The sequence below is a fragment of the Pinus tabuliformis genome, chromosome 2_1 (genome assembly GCF_031772625.1).
Source record: "Pinus tabuliformis cultivar Carrire ecotype Pingquan chromosome 2_1, CPIR1, whole genome shotgun sequence".
Taxonomy (NCBI): domain Eukaryota; kingdom Viridiplantae; phylum Streptophyta; class Pinopsida; order Pinales; family Pinaceae; genus Pinus; species Pinus tabuliformis.
The window spans coordinates 366,212,023-366,225,822 of NC_142299.1; positions in this window are offsets into that span (position 1 = coordinate 366,212,023).

The following is a 13,800-nucleotide window of genomic DNA, read 5'->3' on the forward strand; positions in this document are numbered from 1 at the left end:
CCATTTTTTTTTGTGCTAAAGACACCTTGAAAACAAAAAGTGTTGATGTTGGAATAACGTATTTTTTTTCACAGTAAATTTTCCACATTTTATTTTTTTCAGGTTAATTTTTCAACATTTTTTAAAAATGGCAGTAAAAGCCATCTTTTTTTTTGCAAAAGACACTGAAAACGAAAAGTATTGATGCTAGAATAACATTTTTTTTATTTTTTTATTTTTTTCCATGGAAATTTTTTAACATTTTTTAATAATGATGTTAAAAATAAAATATCATGACACTAAAAAACTTTAAAGTTCCAACAATTTTCAAGCATGACATTAAAGATAAAATATCATGTCTTTAAAAAGCCTTAAAATTCCAAGAATTTGTAGGCATGACATTAAATATAAAATATCACGTCTTTGAAAAACCTTAAAATTCCAAGAATTTTTAGTCATGGTGTTAAAGAAAAAATACTTATAATTGTTTTCAACAATACCATTTGATGAGCCTCATCATTGGGCAATTATATGGGCCTTAATTCACCTCCTAACTTAGTCAAACCAGCTATTATCACAACTTATTGCATACTTTTGATTATATTTTGCTTATGAGATGAGTTAAAGTTGGATATGTTGCTTTGTGGTCTAATGTGCATGTAATGCAGGATTAAAGGATAAAAGAAAGAAGTTTTAGCAAAGACCTTGGTCAAAAATCGAATGGGACAAGGGAGAGGAATTATAGGAGGTAAATCCTCCTCATTTACTACCCCTCCATTCAAATATTCCTTCATCAGCTCGGAGTGCAACCAGCCAAATCATGAGGACTAGAAGGCAGTCGAGCAAGTGAAAGTCAAAGCACCAATTATCTCGAGTTTGGGAGCCAAGCATCCCTAATTTTAAGGAATTCATTGGATACTTCAGTCGTATAAGTAGAGAGGCCTAGGACCTAAGTAGGATTCGGGCTTTTGATTGTAAAATGCTACTTTAATTTCGAGCTGCAAGACTTGTCACAGTTTTTTATGTAATCCACTGTTTTGATAATAAGAATGAGTTTTGTTTTGAGCCAGCAATGAGTTAACTCAGAGGGTTGAAGCTCTTGGGTTAGGGCCCAAACCTAGCAGTTAAGGCTTCTCTTTACTATACATGTATGCTAGCGTAGATTCATGGTTTAATCGTTCATTTGCTTAAGTAGTTGCATTTCCATTATAGCAGTGTAGAGTAGATTGGTTATGTTTCAGATTTCTAGTTATCGCGTGAGGTTTGGAGTTTGCTGTCTTGATTCAGTACTTCGTTCATTTCATTGTTATCGTCTTCAATCGCTCTCTTTTTGTAATAGATTGCACTCATACTCTCATTTCCTACAGCACGAAATGCTTAAACGCGAGCTAATAAATCACATTGTAATCGGATTATACCTGTAGATCTCCTTACCGTCTGATCCACAACAAACCTGACCAATCACCATCTGATTCATTTCAATGCTTAACCTTATGAGCTCCAGATCTCCACTGTCAATCTATCTAGCTTGATCCAACGACTATCATGAATTATTCCACCTACTTTATGCACTTCAAATCTCCACCGTCGATATGTTGTGCCCTCAATCCAATGGCTACTGTGTCACCTGATCGTCAACTAGTGTGGCCAATCTCCACTATTGATCAAACCCGCATGATCTGACGGCTATCACGCAATCTTGCATGGATTCTTGCATGACCGATATCTGCCCGAGAGCACGTGAGAAAAGTGGTTTTCTCGTGCTACGTTTCACCCAGTTAGGCTAATCGCGCAAAATTTTGGAATTCCTCCTATAGCCTTGAAGGCACGCGAGAAACTGTTTACCACCTATGGAAACCCGCTCCATCATTCCGCACATTGTTTTACCCTTCTGTCACCACGTGACTTGATGATATCCACCCATCTATTCACTTCATCTCCCCGATAAGATCTCCGTCATTCATCTCTCATTTAACCCTGTTCATTCATCTACTCACTTAACCTACGCGATAAGATCTTCGTCACTCATCGTTCGTTAACCCTGTTCGTTCATGTTGGACACCTAATCCTCTATGGGTTAGTGTGGAAGCGGAAAAGACTAAGGAAGTCCAAGAGACCTTTGGATGTGGAACCCAACGGTCAAACCATGTACTATAAGTGTATATCTCTTGTTAATAAAAAAGTATTCTCATGTTTTATCCTTCAGATTATGTTGCTTCCCATGTGTGTTTGACATGGTATCAACGCAAGCATATTCCTGCCCTGCATAATTATTTTGAGCCATTTGTTTTATGGCTTTTATGTGTAGATCATTTCTACCATCAATTCTGCATTTCATGAATATTTTCTCAGCGAAATTTTAGCTGCAACCTGTCATTTCTCCAGCGCCATTTTTATTCACCTGCATATAAAAGCACTACTCCTACTTTTCTCTGACATATAATACCCTGCTGGTATGCTGCCCATAACGCTACTGGTATTTGCTCTTCTCTGACCGGTTTTTTATAATCCTGATACATATAACGCTGTGCTGCCCTGATGCTGTTTCATATAATCCGTTGTTCATTACTATTCCTATATTGTCCAGCGCTACCTCCTAAGAATGCCTTGAATGCCTCTCCTCCCAGGCTGCGCTGCTCACCTCTGCCATATGACTGTGTTTAATACATTTTTATACCGGTTTCAGAGAATTTGTCAGAACAGAGCATTATATGCATAACGCATCAACATTCCCTTCATCGTAAGTTACTCCTCTCTGCCTCAAAAATGCCCATCAAGTACTTGATTGTGTTGTAAGGATTGTTCATATTCTTCTTTGACTGTAATGTATTCCTGACTATGACCTCTGCGCATTCCTGAATTCAAATGTTCTCTCTGCCCCTATTCCTTCATAAAAAAAAAAAAAAAAAAATCTTCCATCAAATAAAATATTTGAGAATTGGGGTACAAAATCCGATGAACGATAAGGAATGACGTGATCAGATTCCATCGAGGCGGCCTCAGATTTGGTCTAAGCATCCAAGGATTCCCATTTCAAGCTCCTGTTCCTTCGTCAAGTTTGCTTCGACCCATGTTCGAAACCTGTGGCGGGTCAACTATGGTTTTACAGACAGTAGCAAGTGCTATCTGGGCAAATTTGTTTTGGAGCTTCAAACAGAGCTCCGACCCCATTTAGGTATAACGAATAAGTTTTCTGCTTCATTTGGAATCGAGTTTCAGTATTTTTATAAACCGTTTGGGAACCGTCGAAATGATTTACGGACAAAGTTTTTCTATGTGCCTGACTGTGCGTTGAAATGCTAGTTGTGCATTAAAATTGTAAGTCATTCTCTTTACTGGTGGATTTCCAAGTTAGCAGAAGTCGAGTTTCCTTCCTCTCTGTACATTCAGAGTTTATATGTGGATTTAAGAGTGAGGTTATGGTATCTCTTCATTGAATAATGGCATGTTGGAAACTCATTTAGGAATATCGTTATATGTTGACTGATGTACGTTGGAAATCGTGTGTGAAAATTGGGTGTGCTGTCACGAAAACATATTCCTAAAAGGCCGATATATGCAAACTCTATTGAAGCTGTGAAAAATAAAAATAAAAAAATTGCATTATATACAGATCATTTGAAGCATTGAAAAGTTTGAATTGTGCATTGGACTATGCATATGCCTGAATGGTATGTTAAAGTCGAGTTTTGTATGCCTCTGCACAGAAAATAATATACGTTGCAGGTAAATATATTATGAAAATCGAATGTTTTGAAAAAAAAAATACGGTGTTGGCTGCCATCGAATGCACATAAAAAAATTTCGTTGGATTGTGGTACTGGAAGGTGTATGCTCTGTGTTTGGGAGAAGACCGTTTGGTATTCTATGATGAGATGAGTTTTGGGCATGAGTGATTGATGAAGTCATCGATGAATGAACTTCAACAATATTGCATGGCTTTTCTGAACATGGTCACTATTTCAGAAGAAGATGTGTTGGTTATATGAAACCCATGAGGCCGTGGTTTCTCACTGCTGAACTGAAGATCTATAGTTTCATGATTATTTCCTAGTTCCGAGGTTTATGAGATTATGTAGATTATCTTCCGGATACATTGCATTAGGTTTCTTTTTTTATCAACGTTTCGAACCAGAAACGGTGGTTCATCATCAGGATGTGAAATATTATTGAAAGATCGTTCTCATTGTTTAAATTCTGAACATGTATTTCAGTGAAGAGTGAAGAAGTTTGTGGTTGCTACACTTGTTATTAGTATTATTTATGTTTGTTGGGTCTAAATTTGAAATTAAATTAATATTTTGAAGTTCTTCCACAATTATTTGTCCCAGCATATTATGTATTTACATGAGCCAACAACAAGGAATGCACCTACAGCATTTGATACACAAATTGTTTTTCAAAATACTACAGTGGACCAAACCATACAAACTCAGGACTCTTTGTGGTTTTCTCTTAGTTATTCCGATTGGGTTTCTTACAGTGGACTATTGTTTTCTTTGAAGAAAGTGGAAAGATCAGAGAATATTGATATATGAGCATTCAAGTCCTGTCCATGACATGGTGCTATAGTTGTCGAAGTTTTGATAGCCATCATTTCTGCTTTGAAAGTGAAGGAGTATTTGAAGGATCCAAGCAAGTTTGTAGTTGCTGCTGCCCCAATTGTGGCATTGTATTTAAAACTCATTATAGTTTCTGTCTACATATATATGCATTGATTCCTTGATTCGACTGCTGCATAAGAGTTTGGTGGGCTGTATAAAGGCTGTGATTGTTTTGACAAATAAAAGTAATCTTTTGTGGAGAAAAGTTTAGTCGGTTGTATTGTCAGAACATAATGTTGGTCATGAGTAAACTCTTATTTTTATGTAATTGATTGTAATTGGTGCTTGCTGGTTGCACATTGATCATTTGCTGCACATTTATAAAGGATATTGATGTGTACTATGTGTGGGTATTACTTTTCTGCATTGAGTAGTAGTCATGATCAGTTTTTTAAGGTGTAAATCTGACATTGAAGAAAAAATGGCCAGAATCAATGAAGTATTAGAGTTCCTCAAAACTCTCATATTGTCTACTAATCATGATACATTAAAAGTTAGAAAAGTTTCTCTCATAGACATTCAGGTCTGTCTACAAAATGCATCAGAGAAAATTGATTTTTTACAGCTCGAAACTCAGCTACAGCAAGAAGAATTAAAGCAGAGGAGACATTCTGAACATGTTTCTGTTCAGAACATTGAGACTGCAACCCATCAGAAGCAAGTCAATAATGTTACAGTTGGTTTAGATTTAGTACCCAATAAAGTGGCAGCTGTACATGCAAATGCAGAAACACAGTCTGCACTTCCCAAGCCCATCATCAGACCTTGGAAACAACTTGTCCACAACAAGCACAGAACTGGTCTTGGATATGACAAGGATGTGTCCTTTCATATTCCAGACTACTCAAAGCCCATTATGTTTCAGAGTGCTGGATTCCTTCATGACAGTTCACCTCCCGCTGTTCTAGATTCTGCCCCTCTTCCACAGCAACAACAACAACAATAGATTGTGAAATGCCAACACTGTGACCGAGTTGGCCATTTGAAAGATCACTATTTTGATCTTCATCCATGTAAGCACTATCATAAAACTAGTCATTCTTCAAATAGCTGCTTCAAAAACAAGTCTCTTGCAAGAACAAAGATTCATCCAGGATGGATCGCTTCTTGGCAATGGGAATCAACAGCCAAGAAGATATTTCAGTCACATGTCAGAACTTGTTCCAGAGTATTGAACAGTCTTGTAGTTGAGTTTTCTCCATCATCTCACCTTGTATCTGACAGGGGGGAAATGATGCTCATCTACAAGCTTCAAAGCCACATCAAGCGAGCCTAAGCCACAACCTGTCACACCAGTTCAGAGTTGTAGCTAGAAACAAAGATGCCCCTAAACATGCCTTCAGTTGGTAATCTAGGGCACTTCCTCTAGCAGAAGACTTCAGCTTCTTGTCAGTTTCAGAAGAATTCCAAGAACAAAATTGAGAACACTTCCTCTAGCAGAAGACTCCAACTTCTTTCCAGTTTTGGAAGAGTTCTAGGAATTGCATTAAGCATTCCAGAGTTGTTGGTCATCCTTAAACCATCACAGGTTGAGACTTCCCTTTTCAAGTTGAAGTTCTCCCTTTTATGCGGGGTGAGACGTCCCTTTCATGGTTGAATGTTTCCCTCTTCAAAACAATAGGAGCACTTCCTCTAGTAGAAGACTTCAGCTTCTTGCCAGTTTTGGAAGAGTTCCGGGAACTGCACTAAGTGTTCTAGTGTTGGCGGTCATCCTTAAACCACTGCCCTTTATACCAACATTTCAGAGAGCACATTCAGCCTAGTGCTACCATGCATTTTTGCACATTTTTCATTACAACTCTCTTCGTGGACGCATACATAACCCTTCAGATTAAGGGGGGGATTGTTGGACACCTAATCCTCTATGGGTTAGTGTGGAAGCAGAATAGACTAAGGAAGTCCAAGAGACCTTGGGATGAGGAACCCAACAGTCAAACCATGTACTATAAATGTATATCTCTTGTTAATAAAAAAGTATTCTCATATTTTATCCTTCATATTATGTTGCTACCCATGTGTGTTTAATAGTTCATCTATTCACTAAATCGCCTGCTATAAGATCGTCGCCATTCATCTTCTGATTAGTCCTTTTCATCAATCTCTTCACTTAACCTCCCACGATAAGATCTCCGCCATTCATCTTCTGATTAGTCATGTTCGTCCATCTCTTCACTCAATCTCACGCGATAAGATCTTCGCCGCTCATCATCCGTTAACCCTGCTCGTCCATCCATTCATGTAATCTTTTGTGATAAGATCTTCGCCACTCATCTCTCATTAATACTGTTCCTGATCGATCCAACAGTTCCTATGCACTTCTATTTCGTTACATCTTCCTTTCACTGATTTCGATCTTCATTTGATCTTCCACTTGACTCCTTGCATGCTTGTTTTACCAAAACACCAAAAACGTGAAAACAGACTTAGTTTAGTCTCCTTGCTTACACATTAGTTTGGTTTAATGCTCTTTACTTCTGTAATTTAGATAGCAGCATTAGGGTAGTGTTGATTTAGCAATTCTGCTTAGTTTAGCTATTTAAATGGTTAATTAGGATATAGTGTGATTTAGCATTACATGTTGTTTTCTTCATTACTGCAGTAGAGTGAGCTCTCTTAGAATAGATTTGCTCTTCTTCCATCAAAGAATCAAGCTTCTTCTAACTCTATAGAAGTCTGGCTTGGAACCCCCGGGGTCTCTTGCCAGATAAACAAGTGACAATAGCCAGGACCTTCACCTCTACTTGTACATATAACATTGTCACCTCCAAGTTTGTACGAACCCTGAGTTGATAGGTAAAGTTGGTAGCCCATGAGTTGCAACATCCTTACTGCAATACTGGCACTCATCACTTTCTGGTGTTTTTTCCAGGGAGGTGTCAGAGTAGAATGTGATTACTGCTTTCTTTTCTTATATTTATAGTCTGCTTTCTTTTCTTCTATTTCTAGTCTTCAACTTTCTTCCATTAGTTTATTTCTACAAAAGTAATCTAGTAGCTTCCTTCCTTTCATTTGTCATTATCTGCTTTCCTTTCCATTCTGCAAGTAGAATTTCAATTCAACAAGTAACTTTTCTTTATGTCAGTAGTTTTTATTCAATCAGCAATTTCATTCCACTTTCCTTTCCATTCTGCAAGTAGAATTTCAATTCAGCAAGTAGTTTCCTTTTGTCAGTAGTTTTCATTCAATCACCAATTTCATTTCTGCAAAGTACTTTCTTGCTAAAAAATAAAATCTTATAAAAGCCCCCAAAAACATTTCCTTTCATGCCTCGTAGGAGTAGGGAAAATTTAAGGAAATTCTTGCCAATTACCCCCACTGCATCCAATAGCCAACCTTCTCTCTTCTTCGGTGGATGTGAACTGGAGGAAACCTTACGTGAGCAACCTGACATATTTGAACAACCTACAAGGGAAGAAGAAGAAGAAGAGTAACCCATTCCTACTAAAGCAATGGATGAAAACCGAAATGAAAGAGGGAATAGAGAGAGAGTTGAGGGTGCCTTCCCCATTAGGGAAACCAACGGGGACACTAAGATGAAGAATATAAGCCCCTCTGCTCTACATCATTTCCATGGCCTGACCACAGAGGACCCTGACACTTTCCTATTTGAGTTTGTTGTTATATGCCAAACCTATCACTATAAAGATCATGAGAAAAAGTTAAAATTGTTTCCATCTACCCTCAAGGATGCAACATTGCACTTGTTCATGGGTTTACCAAGAGATAGCAACACAACTTGGGCTTAGATGTAGCATGAATTTAACAACAAATATAGGGACTACTGTAGGTCAAAAGATACTAAAGAAGAGATTTTCAGGATGACCATGGGCCAGAATGAATCCTTAGAAGTCTATGAAGAAATATTCCAGCTCACTTACAAAAGGGCCAAGTGCACACTTGACCCTGAATCACTAAATTTGGTCCTGCTCAGAGGAGTAAGGGAAGAACTTCTGGATAGCTTACACTTGTTAACCAGAGGAGATATCTACCAATTACCCTATGAGGATATCAAGACTGTCTTTAGAAACCATTATTGGGAAGCCAGAAAGAAGGGTAGGAGAAGTCAACCTATGGCCAGTACTGTTGGCATTATGACACAGGTTTGGAACAGGTTTGGCTCTATGACATAAGTGTTGTCCTTGATGGCAACTCACTCAAATGGCAGATCACAGTTCAGGCTCTCAAAATGAAAGAAAATGAGGTATACGCAGGTTCCTCGTAACAAAGTCGCGTATACACGTGGGTGTACCAATCAGAAGGCGCGTATACGTATGCACGCACTTTCATGCAAAGAAAAGCACGTACATGTGGGAAAACTTATGGTTGGTCCATGGTATTTAGTCTGACATATTTGAACCTATGGTTTTGGTCCTTGGTATTGCATTTAAAGTGTTGAACCCAAGTATTGGGTCCCTAGTATTAGTTCTCAATGGTTTTGGACCATGGTTTGAGTAAGGCCTAAGACTATAAAAAGGGAAGGAGATCATTTGGCAAGGGCATTGACTTATGTGTTGAATATCTTGAGAGGAGCAAGATCTGGAATACTGGTGATTGGTTGGTGAGTTACAACTGGATCTGAATCAAGGAGGAACTTGAGCATTACACGATGGTTAAGATCTATTGATGGGTCGAGATCTCAAGGCTTGAATAGTAGTATCATTGTGTGATTTTGATCTATTATATTTGGCGCATGATTAGATCTATAAATCTAATAATCTGGGTATAACTGATGTCTAATTAAGTAAAAGGATAAATTATCTTTTATAGATCTGTACGCAGGTTCGACACAGCGGAGGCACATATACACGCAGGTTAAGCAAGTGAAGACTGCGTATACACTGGTTGGCTTTGGCATAGCTGTGTACGTATGCAGGTTTCTATTGGTGAAGTAGCGTACGTCTCTTGAAATATGTTTTAGCTGCTTCTATTTATTGCTGCAATGTTCTGGGTTCAGAATTGGTGTCTGGTTACTGGTACTGTTTTATGGTTATAGCATTCTGAGAAGTTATTGGTTGATTCAATATTTGTGCAAAGGAGATTGGTTGTTGCGGATCTACTTGATGTTTGATTGATATTCATGGATCCAGTCTGAAAATTTATGAAACGTGGTCCCTAGAAGAATAAAGAAGGTTGTAGCCTTCTGCAGGTTGAATCCTACGTGCTGGTATAAGACTGCACCAGTACAGAATCATTGTGAAAATAAGTTTCTAATTGAAAGAAGATAGAGACATATTGTAGCAGGTGGTTTTCACCCACATTGGGTTTCCACCTTATATCTTGTGTTCTTTTGTGTGACTGTCTGCTCTACTTTTCTGTTCCTGCTTACTGTTATATGGTTCTGACACACAGATTAATGATCAACATCTGAAGAATAAATTAAATTCTAAGTCTGGAAGTTATACGCGAGTTTAATTAGTCAGAGTTGCATATACACGCTGTTTTAATTAACTGAAGTAGCGTATACAAATCTTTGTATAAATTGAAAAAGAATTTTACTTAATAATACTGATTCACCTCCCCCCCCTCTCAGTATTATTTTCAACAATTGGAATCGGAGCAGGTCCTTCAGGAGAAGATTGATTGCTTGAAGGAAGATCTATCATCATGAGCAACTACGAAAAGGAAGCATCAATCAGGCCACCAATTTTTGATGGGAGCAACTTCATCTATTGGAAGGTAAGAATCACTGCCTATCTTCAATCTCTTGGTACAGAAGTTTGGGATATTGTGGAAACAGGATACACATTTCCTTCAGTAACTCCTACAAATACGGCTGGTAAGAAGCAGTATGAAACAAATGCAAAGGCTATCAATACCCTTTTAGGGAGTCTATCTCAATCAGAATTCGTCAAGGTTATGTAGCTCAAAACCGCAAAAGAAATATGGGACAAGATCGTTTTGAGCTATGAAGGAGATGATCAGGTAAAACGAGCAAAACTTCAAACTCTCAGAATTCAGTATGAAAATCTTAGAATGTACAATGATGAAAGTGTGGCTAACTATTTCCTTCGTATAGATGAGATTGTTAATTGTATGAAAAACTTGGGTGAAGAAATAAAAGAAGTTGTTTTGGTTGAAAAGGTTCTAAGATCTTTGTCTCCTAAGTTTGATTCAAAAGTTTCTGCCATAGAAGAAAAGAAGAATCTACAAAGCCTTACCATGTCACAGCTGCACGGAATCCTAACTGCTTACGAAATGAGAAAAGGTGGACCATCAGACAGGAGAGAAGTTGCATTCAAAGCCTCAGGAAAAGGAGATTACAATGAGTCAGAACATATGTCAGAAGAAGAGGAAGAATCTAATTTTGTCAAGAACCTTCAACGGGGAACTGGAAGATTCAGAGGTAAGCTGCCTTTCAAATGCTTTGCTTGTGGGAGAGTCGGTCATTATGCTGCCAAATGTCCTCATAAAGATAAACTTGACAAAGGTAAGGAACCAGTTAGATGGAACAGAAAACAGAATGTAAGTAAGAAGAGCTATTATACACATGAAGACAGTGATGGATATTCAATTAGTGATGAAGATGAACAATGTAATGATTATAGACTTTTGATGGCTTTTGAAGATGATGATTTCTTGGATGCTATAGATGAAGAAGGTCTCTATGAAGAAATTTCTAAACTCAAAATTTGTTTAGAGGAAAAGAATATGATTATAGATACTCTGACATTCCAACTTGCTGAAAGAGAAAAACACAATGAAAAGTTAGAATGTGAAATTGTGGGACTTAGAAAAGATATTGAGAAAACAAAAGCTCTTAATCTTAAATTTGCTAAAGGATCTGAAACTTTAGATGAGATTATCAAAGTACAGCGTTCTCCTCTAATCAAGACAGGTCTTGGATATACTGAAGAAGCATCTCAAGCACAGAAGCAAGCACAAAATCCATCCACCTCCAAAAGTTATCTTGATGCAGCAAGGAGAAGTGAACAGGTTGACAATCCACAACAAAAGCATAATGCAGATCACCACGTAAGTCAGGGACAATTTACCTCAAGAATGAACAAAGACTACAAGGTAAATTGAGGTCAATCTACTTCAAGGATGAACAGAAGCTACAACCAACCACAGGTAAATCATTCTCAAATTGCCTCAATAATGGATGTCAATAGAAACTACAATCATTTGGTTGGTAGATTTGATAATCGCAAGAGCTTCTTCAATGGCCAATGTTTCTCTTGTCATAACTTTGGTCACAAAGCAGCTCAATGTGTTGCCTACAAGACAATCATGACTAGAGAAGCTCAAAAACAAAGGAGTATGACTGGGATCATGAAAAGGACCTACAATAATTTTTCTGCTCTTGAGAATGAAGTAGAATGTTCTATTTGTAACAACTTCGGTCATGAAGATTCTGAATGCAGGAGCAGGTTTCGGCAAACAACTCAGAAGGAGCAAGTTTCATTGAGTCCCAAAACATGGAAAAAGAAAGAATCACAACTAGAAAGATGTGGGATAGCCTTATATGCAGAAGGACAGGAAAATTAGTGGTACATCGATAGTGGATGCTCAAAACATATGACAGGTGATAAAGATAAACTTCAGTCATATAGTGCCTTAGAAAAGGAAAAGAAGGTCTCATTTGGAAATGACACCCCTGCACTCATAAAAGGTAAAGGTTCTGTTCTTTTGAAAGAAAAGGTCAAGGCTGGAAATGTTATGTATGTTGATCGCTTAAAGCATAATTTATTAAGTTTTAGTCAAATGTGTGATCAAGGAAATGAAGTAATATTTCGATCAAATGGATGTATTGTTCATGAGCTTGATACAGGAGAAATAGTGATCAAAGGCATAAGAACTCAAAATAATTTATATATACTCAAGGGAGGACAACAACAATGCTATCTAAGCAAGAATGATGAACACTGGCTATGGCATGGAAGATTGGGGCATCTAAGCTTCTCACAGATAAGGAAAGCATGCAAATATCAGGCGGTTCGTGATCTACCTGACATCAGAATTCCAGACAATACAATATGAAAATCATGTCAATTTGGTAAGCAAACTAGAACTAATTTCCCTGAGAAGGAAGGATTAGCTAGCAGGCCAATTGAACTTGTCCATACTGATGTATGTGGTCCATATAGGAAAAGGTCACCTCGAGGAGAAGAATACTTTATATTGTCCATTGACGACTTTTCCAGGATGTGTTGGATAGGACTTATGAAGCATAAAGATGAAGCTTTCGAAAAATTCAAATCATTCAAAGCCTTGGTGGAGAACGAATCAGATCGCAAAATCAAATGCCTCAGGTCGGATCAAGGAGGAGAATTTACCTCAGATGAATTTTTTTATTTTTGTGAAGAAAATGGAATAAGAAGGGAATTCTCTACTGCGAGGACTCCTCAGCAAAATGGAGTAGTGGAAAGGATGAACAGAATGGTTCAACAAATGGCTTGTGCTATGCTTGATGAGTCTGGAACTCCCGCAACCTTCTGGGGTGAAGCCGCATTTGCTGCAGTTACTATTCTCAACAAGAAAAATATCCGGGTAAACAGTGCTCAGACTCCTCATGAACTTTGGTATGGTAAGACTCCCACGGTAAAATACTTCAAAATTTTTGGAAGAAAATTCTACATCAAGAAGACTGATGAAAATCATGGCAAGTTTGAACCTAGAGCAGAAGAAGGCATTCTCCTTGGTTACTCTCCCCACAGCAAAGCATACAAGTGTTACAATAAAAGACTTGGAAAAATTGTTGAAAGTATTGATGTAGTGGTTGATGAAGAAGGAAACACTCCTAGGCAGGTAAAATCTGAAGATTTCGAAGATGATGAGGACAATCCATCAACATCAAATCAGATTCATGATGAAGAAGAAACCCATGAGGCACCAGAAAAATAGATAAGGATAGAAGAAAAGACTCCATCCAGGTACGTTCAGAAGAATCATCTAGAATCTCAAATTTTGGGGAAGAAAGAGGCAGGTGTACAGACAAGAAGAACCATTTCAGAAGCTTCAAGCTATCTAGCATTTATCTCCTCCATTGAACCACAAAATGTAATAAAGGCATGCAAAGATGAATGCTGGGTCAAGGCCATGGAGGAAGAGCTTGAGCAGATTGAAAAGAATAACACTTGGGAGTTGGTTCCTAGACCAAAAGATAAGAATTTCATAGGAACAAAATGGATATTCAAAAATAAGCTGAATGAAAATGGAGATGTGATTAGAAACAAGGCCAGACTTGTTTGCAAAGGGTATGCTCAACAAGAAGGGA